Here is a 17,815-nt window from a genome sequence, read left to right on the forward strand (position 1 = left end):
CCTTCCTCTAGGCCCAAATAATGGTGAAGTGTTATGTAGTCGACGTTCACATAACACCAGTAGAGGCTAGACAACATACATCTCATCAAAATATCGAACGAATACCAAATTCACATGACTACTAATAGCAAGACTTCTCCCTTGTCCTCAGGAACAAACATAACTACTCACAAAGCATAAACATGTTCATAATCAGAGGGGTATTAATATGCATATAGGATCTGAACATATGATCTTCCACCAATTAAACCAACTAGCATCAACTACAAGGAGTAATTAACACTACTAGCAACCTAGTAGCACCAATCCCGGACTTGTAGACAAGAATTGGATACAAGAGATGAACTAGGGTTTTGAGATGAGATGGTGCTGATGAAGATGTTGATGGAGATTGCCCTCTCCCGATGAGAGGAGCGTTGGTGATGACGATGGCGATGATTTCCCCCTCCGGGAGGGAAGTTTCCCCGGCAGAACAGCTCTGCCGGAGCTCTAGATTGGATCCGCCAAGGTTCCGCCTCGTGGCGGCGAAGTTTCGTCCCGAAAGGTTGCTTCTTATTTTTTTTCTCGACGAAAGACTTCATATAGAAGAAGATGGTCATCGGAGAGCCACCAGGGGGCCCACGAGGTAGGGGGCGCGCCCTAGGGGGGGCGCCCCCCACCCTCGTGAGAAGGGTGTGGGCCCCCTGGTCTTCATCTTTGGTGAGGATTTTTCATTATTTATTATAAGGTATTCCGTGGAGTTTCAGGACTTTTGGAGTTGTGCAGAATAGGTCTCTAATATTTTCTCCTTTTCCAGCACAAAATTCCAGCTGCCGGCATTCTCCCTCCTTATGTAAACCTTGTAAAATAAGAGAGAATAGCCATAAGTATTGTGACATAATGTGAAATAACAGCCATTAATGCAATAAATATCGATATAAAAGCATGATGCAAAATGGACGTATCAACTCCCCCAAGCTTAGACCTCGCTTGTCCTCAAGCGAAAGCCGATAACAATAAATATGTCCCCATGTTTAGAGGTAGAGGCATCGATGAAAATAAAATACGGACATGACGGCATCATGATTATTCTCATAACAGCAACATATATAGATATTGTCATATGATTACTTATGTTCAAGTGATAATCTATTCACGATGCAAAAGTATGAATCAGAAACCTTATTGAGAACCAACAAACTATGACCTCAGTCATTGAAGCAATTGCAATTTATCATAACATCAAAAAGAGTCTATGTCAGAGCTAAAAAGCAAATCCACATACTCAACTATCATCTAGTCCTTCATAATTGCTAACACTCCCGCAATACTTGTGGTTACGGAGTTTTAATCGGACACAGAGAAAGATAGGGGCTTACAGTTTCGCCCCACAACCTTTTACCTCAAGGGTAATGTCAACAATAATAACTCATGCCCCCTACATCCAATTAGATATATTTATCAGGTTCTTTCCAACATGCTGGGCTTGCCAAAGGATAAAATGAAAAAGGGAGAGGTGAAGATCACCATGACACTTGCATAAGGTAGAAGATAATAATAAAAGATAGGCCCTTCGCGGAGGGAAGCGGAGGTTGCCATGCGCTTTTATGGTTGGATGTACAAAATCTTAATGCGAAAGAACGTCACTTTATATTGCCCCTTGTGATATGAACCTTTATTATGCAGTCCGTCGCTTTTATTACTCCCACATCACAAGATCGTATAAAGCTTATTTATCCCACACCAATCAATCATACATATTTAGAGAGCAATTTTTATTGCTTGCACCGATGACAACTTACTTGAAGGATCTTACTCAATCCATAGGTAGATATGGTGGACTCTCATGGCAAAACTGGTTTAAGGGTATTTGGAAGCACAAGTAGTATCTCTACTTGGTGCTGAGAATTTGGCTAGCATGAGGGAGAAAGGCAAGCTCAACATGTTGGATGATCCACGACAGCATACTTTATCTCAGATATAAGAAAACATAACCCATTACATTGTCTTCCTTGTCCAACATCAACTCTTTAGCATGTCATATTTTGATGAGTGCTCCCAATCATAAAAGATGTCAATAATAGTATATTTATATGTGAAACTTCTCTTTCCTTATTACTTCCTATTAATTGCAATGATGACCAAAGCTATGTTTGCCAACTCCCAACAACTTTTAATCATCACACTCTTTCTATGTGAAGTCATTACTATCAATAAGATCAATATGAACTTTTGTTTCTTTTTATTCTTTTTCTCTTTTCTTTTATTTTATTTGGGATCATGGCAAAAATAAGCAAGCCCTTGACTCAATCACTAATCTTTATTATATAGCTCATGGACTCGATTACATAGAGAGATCATAAAGCAAAACTCAAAACTAGATCATGCCATAAACTTTATTCTACTAGATCAAAATACTACTAATAGGATCGAACTAAGAAAACGGTAAAGATAGGAGTTGTGATTGTGATACGATACCGGGGCACCTCCCCCAAGCTTGGCAGTTGCCAAGGGGAGTGCCCATACCCATGTGATTATATATCCTTGGTTGGTGAAGAAGGTGGACGTGTTGTTGATGATGCAGGCTTTTCATCCATCTTCCAAGGCATAGGTTCACCATCATAGAAGGATGATCGAGTCTCCGGAATCCTCGAATCTGCAGCCAAACTCATTCTTTTGAATCTATATTCATACTCACAGTTTTGGTTTTGCAGGTCATAGATTTGGGCTTGGAGGTGCTCGATCTTCTCATGTAGCTTGAAGATGGCCTCCTCGGTGTTCTTGGCATCCGGCTTGTAGTTGTTAGTGAACTCTGCGAGCACCATGTGGCTAGCATCGATTCCACGCTCCACCATCCCCTGGCACTTGAAAACTTGTTGCTCCATTGCTTCGAACCTCGCCTCCACGCTTCCGGTTCCCTTTGGTCCCTCAGCATCGCGGATGTGCAGCAACCCATCACGCATCTCAATGGTTTGAGGGTGTCGCAGCACCTCCATGAGGTAGGGGTTGATGACCTTCTCGAAGAACTTGTCCTTGGAAGCACTTGGGGACGTCATGATAACCTAGATCTGTCAGAAAAACAGCTCAAAACAAAAACAGGAATTTTTGCGTGATACGGGAGTCAAAACCCCCGGGAGATTATATAATGAATTTTTACCGACTAAAATACTTATCGTGCAAGAAAACGGAGTCCGAAAGGCACACGAGGAGCTCACGAGGTAGGGGGCGCGCCCTCCACCCTCGTGGGGCCCTCGTGTCCTTCCCGGGCTGCTACTTAATTTTCTATTTTTCTAAATATTCCAAAACAGAGAAATATTGCCTTAAAAATTGTTTTGGAGTCGGTTTACTTACCGTACCACATACATATTCCTTTTCGGAGTCTGAAACGTTCTGGAAAGTGTCTTTTATGTACTCCTCCGGGGTTATGGTTTCAATAACATTGGTTTCAACATTTATGGGATTACCTGAGATATAATGTTTGATTCTTTGACAATTTACCACCTTCGGATTTGTGCCTTCGAAGTTGTTGATTTTTATGGCACCGGAACGATAGACCTCCTCGATAACATAGGGGCCTTCCCATTTAGAGAGAAGTTTACCTGCAAAAAATCTTAAACAAGAGTTGTATAGCAATACATAATGAGAAAATTCCTTATTTGACACTATCTTAAAATCTGCTTCCTTATTTGACACTGGAAAAGTTTTTCTTCCCTATTTGACACAAGTTCTAAATTTTATTCCCTATATGACATTTTCGTCCATTTTGAGCCTAAATGACACCTAAAAAGACTCTTTTGCCCCTTATGTGGTATGTGTGTGGGGGGCAATAGCACACACATGCAGCATCAATGCGAAGGCAGGAGCACACACGCAGCAACACATACACATGCACCAACACACACGCACGCAGCACACACCCACATACACACACACATGCATCAGCAGCACACACGCAGGCAGCAGATAGGCACGCAACAGCACACACACGCGCACACGTACACACGCAGTAGCAAACACACACGCAGCAGCACACATGCACACACACATGCAGCAGCAGCACGCATGTGCGCGTGCACCCACACACGCAACAGCACACGCATGCGCGCACACATATCGCATGAGGGGCAAAATCGTCTTTTCAGGTGTCATTTAGGCTCAAAATGGATGGAAGTGTCGTATAGGGAATAAAATTTAGGACTAGTGTCAAATAGGGAAGAAAAACTTTTCAAGTGCCAAATAAGGAACTAGATTTTAAGACAGTGTCAAATAAGGAATTTTCTCATACATAATCACCTACATTAAACTCACGCTTTTGTATCCTTTTGTCATGCCATCTTTTAACCTTTTCTTTAAACAACTTGGCATTTTCATAAGCTTGGGTTCTCCATTCATCAAGTGAGCTAATATCAAATAACCTCTTTTCACTGGCAAGTTTGAAATCATAATTGAGCTCTTTAATAGCCCAATAAGCCTTATGTTCTAGTTCGAGAGGTAAGTGACATGCTTTTCCATATACCATTTTATAAGGAGACATACCCATAGGATTTTTATATGCAGTTCTATAGGCCCATAATGCATCATCAAGTTTCTTGGACCAATTCTTTCTAGACCTATTGACAGTCTTTTGCAAAATTAATTTGAGTTCTCTATTACTCAATTCTACTTGACCACTAGACTGTGGGTGATACGGAGATGCAATTCTATGATTGACGTCATATTTAGCAAGCATTTTACGGAAAGCACCATGAATAAAATGTGAACCACCATCAGTCATTAAATATCTAGGGACTCCAAACCTCGAAAAAATAACTTCTTTAAGCATTTTAATAGAAGTGTTATGATCAGCACTACTAGTTGGAATAGCTTCTACCCACTTAATAACGTAATCAACAACAACTAAAATATGTGTATATCCATTAGAGGCAGGAAAAGGTCCCATATAATCAAAGCCCCAAACATCAAACGGTTCAAAAACAAGTGAATAATTCATAGGTATTTCTTGACATCTACTGATATTACCAGTTCTTTGACATTCATCACAAGATAGGACAAACTTACGGGCATCCTTGAAGAGAGTAGGCCAATAAAAACCGGATTGCAGTACCTTATGTGCAGTTCTATCTCCCGCGTGGTGTCCTCCATAAGTTTCGGAGTGGCACTTGCGTAGGATCTGTTCCTGTTTATGCTTAGGTACACAACATCTAATAACACCATCTACTCCTTCTTTATAAAGATGTGGGTCATCCCAAAAGTAATGTCTCAAATCATAGAAGAACTTTTTCTTTTGTTGGTATGTGAAGCTAGGTGGTATGAATTTAGCAACAATGTAATTAGCATGATCATCATACCAAGAAGTACTACAAGAAGTACTTATGACATTTAATTGTTCATCAGGAAAGCTATCATCAATAGGTAGTGGGTCATAAAGAACATTCTCTAACCTAGATAAGTTGTCTGCAACGGGGTTCTCAGCTCCTTTTCTATCAACAATATGAAAATCAAATTCTTGTAGCAAGAGAACCCATCTAATAAGTCTAGGTTTAGCATCTTTCTTCTCCATAAGATATTTAATAGAAGCATGATCAGTGTGGATAGTTACTTTAGAATCAACAATATAAGGTCTGAACTTATCACAAGCAAATACAACTGCTAAAAGTTCTTTTTCAGTAGTAGCATAATTTCTTTGAGCATTGTCTAGAGTCTTACTAGCATAATGGATAACATTTAATTTATTATCAACTCTTTGCCCTAGGACAACACCTACAACATAATCACTAGCATCACACATAATTTCAAAGGGTAAATTCCAATCAGGTGGCTGAACAATAGGTGCAGAGACTAATGCTTTATTAAGTATTTCAAATGCTTCTACACAATCATCATCAAAGACAAATGGTATATCTTTTTGTAATAAATTAGTCAGAGGCCGAGAAATTTTTGAGAAGTCCTTAATGAACCTCCTATAAAATCCGGCATGACCAAGGAAACTTCTTATACCTTTGATGTCCTTGCGGTGGATCTTTTTTTTTCTCTGCCAGGAACCAGATTTGAACTGGCGTTGTTTATCTACATCTATCCCAATACGCATCTTTTCAATAGCATCAACCTTGGCTTTACCAACTTCAATATCTCTTTCAGAAACTTTATGCCCCAGCACAATACCTTCGTTAACCATAAAGTGGCACTTTTCCCAATTCAAGACAAGATTAGTTTCTTCACATCTCTGCGAAACTCGATCAAGATTGCTCAAGCAATCATCAAAAGAAGATCCATAGACGGAAAAGTCGTCCATGAAAACCTCACAAATCTTTTCACAAAAGTCAGAGAATATAGTCATCATGCATCTTTGAAAGGTAGCAGGTGCATTACATAAACCAAAAGGCATACGTCTATAAGCAAAAGTACCAAAAGGGCATGTAAAAGTAGTCTTTGATTGATCTTTAGCCGACACAGGTATTTGAGAGAAACCAGAATAACCATCTAGAAAGCAGTAATGTGTATGTTTGCATAATCTTTCTAGCATTTGATCGATAAAAGGTAATGGGTAATGATCTTTCTTAGTAGCCTTATTTAATATGCGGAAATCAATTACCATCCTATAACCTGTAATAATTCTTTGTGGAATCAATTCATCTTTATCATTAGGAACAACAGTAATACCTCCCTTCTTAGGGACACAATGAATAGGACTTACCCACTGACTATCAGCAATGGGATAAATTATACCTGCCTCCAGAAGCTTTAGTATTTCTTTTCTTACCACTTCTTTCATTTTAGGATTCAGACGTCATTGAGGATCACGAAGTGGTTTGGCATCTGCTTCCAAACTTATTTTATGTTGACATAGAGTGGGACTAATGCCCTTAAGATCATCAAGAGTATATCCAATAGCAGCACGGTGCTTCTTCAGAGTTTTCAATAATCTTTCTTCTTCATGCTCTGAAAGGTTAGCACTAATAATAACAGGATATATCTTCTTTTCATCAAGATAAGCATATTTAAGATTATCAGGCAACGGTTTAAGCTCAAACACGGGATCACCCTTAGGTGGAGGGGGATCCCCTAGGATTTCAACAGGAAAATTGTGTTTCAGCATAGGTTCCTGTTTAAAGAATACTTCATCTATTTCCCTTCTTTCATTCATAAACATATCATTCTCATGGTCTAGCAAGTATTGTTATAAAGGATCACTAGGAGGTACAGCAATAGAAGCAAGACCAATAATTTCATCCTTACTAGGCAATTCTTCTTCACGGTGTTGTTTACTAAATTTAGAGAAATTAAATTCATGAGTCATATCATCTAAGCCAATAGTAACAACATTCTTTTCGCGGTCTATCTTAGCATTAACAGTATTTAAGAAGGGTCTACCAAATATAATGGGACAAAAGCTATCTTGTGGGGAACCAAGAACAAGAAAATCAGTAGGATATTTAGTTTTCCCACACAAGACTTCAACATCTCTCACAATTCCCATTGGTGAAATAGTATCTCTATTAGCAAGTTTAATTGTGGCATCAATGTCTTCTAACTCAATAGGTGCAATGTCATGCATAATTTCGTTGTATAAGTCAATAGGTATTGCACTAGCACTAGCACCCATATCACATAAGCCATGATAACAATGATCTCCTATTTTAACAGAAATAACAGGCATACCTACAACAAGTCTAGGTTTATCTGTATCATGGGCTTTAGCAATTCTAGCAGTTTCATCATAGAAATAAATAACATGCCCATCTATATTATCAGACAAGAGATCTTTAACAATAGCAATATTAGGTTCAACTTTAACTTGCTCAGGAGGTGTATATGTTTTAATATTGCTTTTACGAACCACAGTTGAAGCTTTAGCATGATCCTTTATCCTAACAGGGAAAGGTGGTTTCTCAACATAAAGTAGGAACAATAGGATCATTATAAGTGACAGTCTTTTCTTCAACTTTAATAGGTGCAGCTACTTTTACTTCTATGGGAGGATGATATTTAAACCACTTCTCCTTAGGTAGATCAACATAAGTAGCAAAAGATTCACAGAAAGAAGCTACTATCTCAGAATCAAGTCCATATTTAGTGCTAAACTTACGAAAAATATCGGTATCCATAAAAGACTTAACACAATCAAACTTAGGTGTCATACCTGACTCCTTACCATTGTCGAGGTCCCAATCTTCAGAGTTGCATTTAATTCTATCCAATAAATCCCATTTGAATTCAATAGTCTTCATCATAAAAGAGCCAGCACAAGAAGTATCGAGCATGGTGCGATTATTTTCAGAAAGTCGAGCATAAAATTTTAGAAGAATTGTTTCTCTTGGAAGCTCATGATGGGAGCATGAATATAACATTGATTTAAGCCTCCCCCAAGCTTGAGCGATGCTTTCTCCTTCGCGAGGCCAAAAATTATATATATAATTGCGATCACGATGAACAGGATGCATAGGGTAATACTTTTGATGAAACTCCAATTTCAATCTTCTATAGTTCCATGATCTTGTATCATCACATAGCCTATACCATACCAATGCGTCTCCCTTCAAAGATAAAGGGAAGACCTTCTTCTTAGCAACATCATCGGGTATACCTGCAAGCTTAAATAATCCACAAACTTCATCCACATATATTAGGTGTTCATCAGGATGCTTTGTTCCATCTCCTGTAAAAGGATTAGCTAGCAGTTTTTCTATCATACTCGAAGGATACTCATAAGGAATTTCATTTTCATATTCATTTTCAATAGGTTCAGTAGGTTGAGGAGCAACTCTTTGCTCTACTGGTCGGGGTGAAGATACCCCGAACAAGCCCCTCAGAGGATTACTTTCCATAGTAACAAGTGACAGTAAATTTCAGCACACTATATAAATTTTTCCTTACCAAATTCCACCTACCAAAGGCGCTTCACTCCCCGGCAACGGTGCCAGAAAAGAGTCTTGATGACCCACAATTATAGGGGATCTATCGTAGTCCTTTCGATAAGTAAGAGTGTCGAACCCAACGAGGAGCAGAAGGAAATGATAAACGGTTTTCAGCAAGGTATTCTCTGCAAGTACTGAAATAAGTGGTAACAGATAGTTTTGTGATGAGATAATTTGTAACGAGCAACAAGTAACAAAAGTAAATAAAGTGCAGCAAGGTGGCCCAATCCTTTTTGTAGCAAAGAACAAGCCTGGAAAAACTCTTATATAAGGAAAAGTGCTCCCGAGGACACATGGGAATATCGCCAAGCTAGTTTTCATCACGCTCATATGATTCGCGTTCGGTACTTTGATAATTTGACATGTGGGTGGGCCGGTACTTGGGTGCTGTTCTTACTTGAACAAGCATCCCACTTATGATTAACCTCTATTGCAAGCATCCGCAACTACAACAAAAGTATTAAGGTAAACCTAACCATAGCATGAAACATATGGATCCAAATCAGCCCCTTACGAAGCAACGCATAAACTAGGGTTTAAGCTTCTGTCACTCTAGCAACCCATCATCTACTTATTACTTCCCAATGCCTTCCTCTAGGCCCAAATAATGGTGAAGTGTTATGTAGTCGACATTCACATAACACCACTAGAGGCTAGACAACATACATCTCATCAAAATATCGAACGAATACCAAATTCACATGACTACTAATAGCAAGACTTCTCCTTTGTCCTCAGGAACAAACGTAACTACTCACAAAGCATAAACATGTTCATAATCAGAGGGGTATTAATATGCATATAGGATCTGAACATATGATCTTCCACCAATTAAACCAACTAGCATCAACTACAAGGAGTAATTAACACTACTAGCAACCTACTAGCACCAATCCCGGACTTGTAGACAAGAATAGGATACAAGAGATGAACTAGGGTTTTGAGATGAGATGGTGCTGATTAAGATGTTGATGGAGATTGCCCTCTCCTGATGAGAGGAGCGTTGGTGATGACGATGGCGATGATTTCCCCCTCCGGGAGGGAAGTTTCCCCGGCAGAACAGCTCTGCCGGAGCTCTAGATTGGATCCGCCAAGGTTCCGCCTCATGGCGGCGGAGTTTCGTCCTGAAAGGTTGCTTATTATTTTTTTTTCTCGATGAAAGACTTCATATAGGAGAAGATGGTCATCGGAGAGCCACCAGGGGGCCCACGAGGTAGGGGGCGCGCCCTAGGGGGGGCGCCCCCCACGTTCGTGAGAAGGGTGTGGGCCCCCTGGTCTTCATATTTGGCGAGGATTTTTCATTATTTATTATAAGGTATTCCATGGAGTTTCATGACTTTTGGAGTTGTGCAGAATAGGTCTCTAATATTTGCTCCTTTTCCAGCACAAAATTCCAGCTGCCGGCATTCTCCCTCCTTATGTAAACCTTGTAAAATAAGAGAGAATAGCCATAATTATTGTGACGTAATGTGAAATAACAGCCCATAATGCAATAAATATCGATATAAAAGCATGATGCAAAATGGACGTATCAGGGGGCGCCGCCCCCTCCCTAGTCCAATTCGGACCAGCCCATGGGGGGGTGCGGCCTCCCCTTGTGGCCCTTCTCTCCTTTCCACTAAGGCCCATGAAGGCCCAATACTTCCCCCGGCGAATTCCCGTAACTCTCTGGTACTCCGAAAAATACCCAAACCACTCAGAACCTTTCCGATGTCCTTATATAGCCTTCCGATATATCGATCTTTACGCTCGACCATTCCGAGACTCCTCGTCATGTCCGTGATCTCATCCGGGACTCCGAACAAACTTCGATCATCAAATCACATAACTCATAATACAAATCATCATCGAACGTTAAGAATGCGGACCCTACGGGTTCGAGAACTATGTAGACATGACCGAGACACATCTCTGGTCAATAACCAATAGCGGAACCTGGATGCTCATATTGGCTCCTACATATTCTACGAAGATCTTTATCGATCAAACCGCACAACAATATACGTTGTTCCCTTTGTCATCGGTATGTTACTTGCCCTAAATTCAACCGTCGGTATCATCATACCTAGTTCAATCTCGTTACCGACAAGTCTCTTTACTCGTTCTGTAGTGCATCATGCCGCAACTAACTCATTAGTCACATTGCTTGCAAGGCTTATAGTGATGTGCATTACCGAGAGGGCCCAGAGATACCTCTCCGACAATCGGAGTGACAAATCCTAATCTCGATCTATGCCAACTCAACAAACACCATCGAAGACACCTGTAGAGCATCTTTATAATCACCCAGTTACGTTGTGATGTTTGATAGCACAATAAGTGTTCCTCCGGTATTCGGGAGTTGCATAATCTCATAGTCATAGGAACATGTATAAGTCATGAAGAAAGCAATAGCAATAAACTAAACGATCATAGTGTTAAGCTAACGGATGGGTCTTGTCCATCACATCATTCTCTAATGATGTGATCCCGTTCATCAAATGACAACACATGTCCATGGTTAGGAAACTTAACCATCTTTGATTAACAAGCTAGTCAAGTAGAGGCATACTAGGGACACTCTGTTTGTCTATGTATTCACACATGTACTAAGTTTCCGGTTAATACAATTCTAGCATGAATAATAAACATTTATCATGATATAAGGAAATATAAATAACAACTTTATTATTACCTCTAGGGCTTATTTCCTTCATCTGTCTCATGCCTGTCCTGCTAGCCACTGAGGTCAGGCGGCCGCCTGTTGAGGCCGCCTTTGACGTAGACACCCTCAGCTTCACCTTCTCTGTCAAACTAAGCAATAGTCGCTCCACCTCTGGCATCGTGGTGGTCGGCCCTGCCAGCATGCGGCCGCCTTTGACATAGACACCCTCAGCTTCACCTTCTCTGTCAAACTAAGCAATATTCGCTCCACCTCTGGCATCGTGGTGGTCGGCCCTGCCAGCAAGGATCACAACCACTTTCTCTGCTTTGACATCACCATGGGGAAGATCGAGCATCACACCTGCAGATCCATCCTTTTCAAGCTTTGGCCTAAAACTCTCTCAGGGGAGTTTTGTTCCCGCACCCTACCCTTGCTACCCTCAATAGAGTGCAAACACCCGCCCAAAGCTTTTGTCCCAAATTCGATGATCCCCGATGTTGGGCCGCTCCTCACGCTCACGGGTGAAAATCAAGTCCTAGGCTAGAGAGGTCACTAGCCCAAATTAGAGCACAAGACCATCAAGTAATGATCTCCAGGCCAATTTGCACTAGGCCCATTCAGCCAGTGCCCGGGCCATTTGTTGGCCTGTTTCCAGTGGGCTTTCTCTCACCAGTCGCATATACTGATATGAAGCACGGTGCTTGTGCTATCCTGCCACTCGAAGTTGCAACCAGATTCTACAACTATCGTGCTCCATCCCTTCCACCATCCACTGCCAACCAAAAGAATCACCCACCCACCCTTCAGCTCCTGGATCCCCTAGCGGCGGCCACACACGTTGACCCTCCTGCACCGGAGAGAGCCCTGGGGCCGCCCCAGACAGTCGTGCCCCTGGCGACTGCGTCTGAGCCTCCACAAGCAGCGGATTTGGCCCCGCGTGCCTCCTCCCGCCGGAGCTCCCGGATCCAGCAGCTGTATGATGGCGCCCGCATTGATCCTGTCAAGCGCCGCCTCCAAGTGCAAGGCTGCTGTCAGCCCGACTGACGGCGAGGGCAACCACCGTCGCTCCTCGGGGCGGAGGAAGAGGAGCAAGGCCCTGAAGGCGGCCTCCATCATCGAGCTGCCACTCCAGGGCACCCCGAGGCCGCTCACCAGGGGAAAGGCGAAGCTGCTCGCCCGCCGCTGCGACCTCAACTTCGACGTGGTTTATGCTGACGCATCAGCGTCCTCCTATGCTGAATCAGGTGGAGCCTCTGGTTCCTCCGAGTCTACCAGGTCTGCTCATGAATAATCCTTCCGGAAAGTCGAATCGCAACGTGCCCTGCGTCCCCATGGTAGGTAGAGCCTACCCCAAGGGTTGTTCATCTCTGCATAAGTGTTGTATCGTTGTCTATCATACTAGTGTTTGGTCCTTCTGGACCCTGTATCTGCATTGTACTGCATGTCTCCCCTGCATTAGTTGTTGCTGTCCAAGCTCTGTATGCTCTTTTGAGAAAATTTCCAATCAATTCAATCAAGCTCCCTTGTTGAGCCATCTCACCAAGCCTGCTGTTTCTTCTATAGTTGATTGTTTTTCTTTCTATGCGGATTGCTAATTGGAATGTTAGGGGACTTGGTGACTCTGACAAATGCTCATTAGTCAAAGATGCACTCTTGTCTTGCCGATCGAACGTTATCTGCCTGCAGGAGACTAAATTGCAGGTGGTGGACAAGATGAAGGTAACATCCTTCCTCCCCTCAAACCAAAGATCGTTCATTTACATGCCGGCTAACGGCACAGCAGGAGGTTTACTCGTGGCCTGGGATGACAGCGTGATACATGGTTCATAGATAGTAAAACACAGGTTCAACATAACAGTCAGTTTCCAATCTAGAAGTAGCAATGACAGCTTTGTTCTCTCCACTGTCTATGCCCCATGTGAAGAGGAAGAGCGGGATGATTTCTTTGCGATCATGAATCAAACAACCCAGCAGGTAACAGGGCCTTGGATCATCTTAGGAGATTTCAACATGTACATGTATGCGCATGAAAAGTCACAAGGAAGGGAGAACTAGGCACTGATGGACAGATTTAACTCATGGATTAGAGAAAATGCCCTCGATGACATTGATATCATGAACTGAAGCTTCACTTGGTCCAACAAGAGAGAAGAGCCAACCCTAATCAAGCTCGATCAAGTCCTGGTTAATGCAGAATGGAACCTGGGTTTTCTCAACACAACAGGTGCTGCCGTACCTGTGACAACATCAGATCATGTGCCCATTAGTGTGGAATTCTCAAGGGAAACATCCAAGAGCCCTTTTTTCAGGTTGTAAAATCACTGGATGCACATACCAGAATTCAAGGACTTAATTAGCCAAAGTTGGGGAAAAGGAACCAGAACCTTTGCCTCAATTTCAACCTTGCTCAATTTCAAGCTAAGAAGAGTGAGGGCTATAAACCGAGCCTGGGAACACACTAAACCACCGATGCAGAATATCCTTGCTAATGTAAACATGTTGTCCAGTACATGGATGCTGTTGAGGAAAGGAGGCCCCTCTCGAGGATGGAGATGTCACTCAGAAATCATGCCAACTTAAAAGCACAACAGATGATTTTGTGGTAGACTAGTTTTTGGAGGAGAAGAGCAAAAATAAGAGGCTGTACCTTGGGGGATGAGAATACCAAGTTTTTTCATGCAGCTGCCAATTGTCAGCATAGAAAAAACAAAATCAAGCTTCTGGTTAAAGATGGTATGGATTTCTTCAGGGATCAGGACAAGCTTACAATCGCAACTGATTTCTTCACGACTATCTTTGTATAGCACTCGGCTTCGATGCCAACTCTGGTCCCCTCTCACCTTTATGATCCAGTTGATCTAAGTGCCCTAGATGTGCCTTTCACTTGGGGTGAAACTATAGCTGCAATTCGAAGTGCACCGAACAACAAGAGCACTGGGCCGGATGGCTTCACATATGAATTCTACAAAAGTTTCCTTGGTCCGTTAAAGGAAGATCTGCTGAGGTTTTTCCAAGAATTCCATGAGCATGGCAGTGACCTGCATGGCATCAACACTGCCAACATTGTGCTGCTTCCGAAGAAAGAAGATCCAATGGATATTAAGGACTTCGGGCCAATCTCTTTAGTCCATAGTATTCCGAAGCTTGCCACCAAGGTACTAGCCGTATGGTTGCAGCAACTGATCCAGCGCCTCATTCACCCCTGCAATCTGGATTTCTTCGAGGGCGTTGCATTATAGAAAACTTTGCACTGGCAGCCAAACTAGTGCAACAAGCCAGGAAAAGGAAAGCACCAATTATTGTACTGAAACTTGATTTCCAAAAAGTGTTTGACAGTGTTAGTTGGGATGCTCTCAGACAAATTTTTACAGCAAGAGGCTTTGGGAGCAGATGGACCAGGTGGGTGGATGATATCCTGACAACTAGTTCCTCCAGAATTCTTGTTAATGGCATTGCTGGCGAAAGGATCATTTCAAGGTGTGGGCTAAGGCAAGGGGACGCCCCGTCGCCATACATTTTCATTTTGGTTGCGGATGTTTTACAACAATTGTGTAAGAAGGAGTACTAGGAGGGGAGCCTTAAGCACTCGCTTGGAGCCGACGGGCCTTTTCCAATCCTACAATACGCGGACGATACGCTGATCTTACTGAAAGGCAACGTCCAACAAGCGGGTATCATCAGGCAGATTCTGGATGCTTTCAACAACTTCACTGGATTAAAGATCAATTATCACAAGAGTACTTTTATTCCAATTGGCCTAGAACAACAAGTTTGTTAGGATATTGCTGATGTTCTGCAGTGCTAGATTGCAGCTTTCCCTTGCACCTATTTGGGACTGTCACTTTCCCTGAACAAGATACCGCATAGTCTGTTGGTCCATGTGATACAGAAAGTGGACAAGCGTCTATCTGGTTGGCTCGCACTTTTCTGTCCTGGGGGGGGCGTCTCACCTTGATTAATGCGGTCTTGGCAGCGATCCCTAGTTATTTCATGGGCTGTTCCTTATGGCCAAAACAATCTTTGGAGAAAGTTGATCAAATTTTGAGGGGCTTCCTTTGGCAAGGGAAGAACAAGGCCACTGGGGGACAGTGCCTTGTCGCATGGGATGTGGTCACGCTACCAAAGGAGAATGGAGGGCTGGGAGTGCGAGACCTTGCGGCACATAACAAGGCCTTGGTATGCAAGTTCATGGCAAAGGTCCTACAACACGAAGAAGCACCGTGTTATAATTGGTTTGCACAGAGATACTGTCAGAAGGAAATATCCTGGCCCCCTCACAGTCGGGATACTGCTATCTGGAAAGGTTTCAGAACAACCGTACATCTGGTTATGGAAGCTTCCAAATGCAAACTCGGGACTGGTCAGGGAATTGCCTTCTGGTATGACCACTGGCTCGACTGTGGTCGGCTCATGACTGCTTTCCCGACGCTTTTTACCTTCTCTACGGCCCAGTTCTGCATGGTCGCTTCCCAGTTTAGAAATGGGCAATGGAGCCTTCAGCTCCACCCAAACCTCTCTCCCGCGGCAACATAGGAGCTGGAAGTTCTTGACAAAATCTTGAGTAATGTGCAGCCTCAAGATGATGCACCCGACACCAGAATGCCTCTGCTTGATGATAAGAGCCTGAGCACTGCCTATTTCTACAAGCTGCTCACCTTTCGAGGTAAAAAGTACACGCCAGCCAGCTTCATTTGGGACAGAATTATACCACACAAACACCGTATTATCTTCCTACGGATTGCACTCCGGGACAGACACAACACCAGAGATAATATGTTAAGGAAGCATTAGGATAAAATTGTTTCACATAATGGCTGTGATCTATGCCCGGCTGCGAAGACAATGAGCCACATTTTACTGCGATGCAAACTAGCACAAGCGCTATGGTCCAACTTAGGCCTGCAGGAGCTGGCCACATCCTCTACAGAACCGGAAATCTTTCTATGCTCAGAACAACCACGGACACTGCACGACAAGTTATGGCATATTCTCTTCGCGGTGTGTGCGGTCACACTTTGGAATGCCAGGAACGCTCAAGTGTTTGAGGGATCTCTTTGGCAAGAGCGCCAGGTATACAATGGAGTCACTGGGCTGATCAGACTATGAAGCCTGCGTGCCTCACAACATACTAGGCAGAGCCTGTTGAACTGGGCAGCTGCTTTTACTCCGAGTTAGCAACATGTGTTATCCTCCTTTCTTCTATCCTGCACTATGTATCCTAACATAGGACTGGTGATGGCCTGCTGTAGTAATTGTGCAGCGTTAACATCACCTTCATGTAAATGACTCTGGTCATCCGGGTTTATTTTCTTGTGCTAACAACTGGCGCACTGCATATGCGCCACTTGTCGTAGCTTAAGAGGGTTTTTTTTCACCAGCTATTCGTTCAGATATGTTATGTGGATGGATCGGCCACGACACCGGTTTTAGATATGTGGAGTGAGAGCACTCCACATTATCGAATTTTGTAAGTGTGAGTGGTGGCTTTGGGTGGCTTTCGCCCGTTTTGAATGCATAAAGTAGAAAATGCTCTACCTTTTTATTAAAAAAAATGTCCCATGGCAACCACGGTGGCACGAGGCCATGGCCTGCAGAGTGGCATGTGCGGCCTCCGTGACTCCTGCCTCTTGACCTGGCATTTTCGAATGAGTTAAATGCACTGGAGGTCCTAAAAGTTTCATCTGGGTGTCACTTTAGTCCTAATTCTTCCAAAATGCACCTTTAGGTCCTAATTCTTTAGTAAGTGGCTCATCCGAGGTCCTTTTTTCACGAGCGCTTGCTAACCTGCCTGCGTGGCACATTGACCCATGCCACGTCGACAGAGGGCCCAACTGCTTGGCGAGAAAAATACATTGGAGGTCCTAAAAGTTTCTGGGCAGTGTAACTTTAGTCCTACTTCTTTCAAAATGCACATTTAGGTCCTAATTCTATAGTAATTGGTTCACAAGTGGTCCTTTTTTGCACGATCATTCGCTGACATGCTTGGTTGTGCGTTGGCCCGCTGAGGATGCTCCAACGCTCCTCTTCATCACCCGCTTCCCCGTTACCCTGACCATGGCAACATTGTGGGCATGAGAGAGAGAGAGAGATTCGGCAGGGACCAGGAAATGTCAAGAGGGGAGGATTACAAGGGTCTTTTTGTCAAAAAAAAGAGCAACTGCAGCGGCCTCTAAGTTGACGTGGCATGGGTCAACATGTCACGCAAGCAGGTCAGCGAACGATTGAGCAAAACAGGACCTCGGGTGAACCACTTACTATAGAATTAGGATCTAAACGT

The sequence above is a fragment of the Triticum urartu genome, chromosome 5A, assembly GCF_056163025.1.
Source record: "Triticum urartu cultivar PI428250 chromosome 5A, HENAU_Tu73, whole genome shotgun sequence".
Classification (NCBI taxonomy): Eukaryota; Viridiplantae; Streptophyta; class Magnoliopsida; order Poales; family Poaceae; genus Triticum; species Triticum urartu.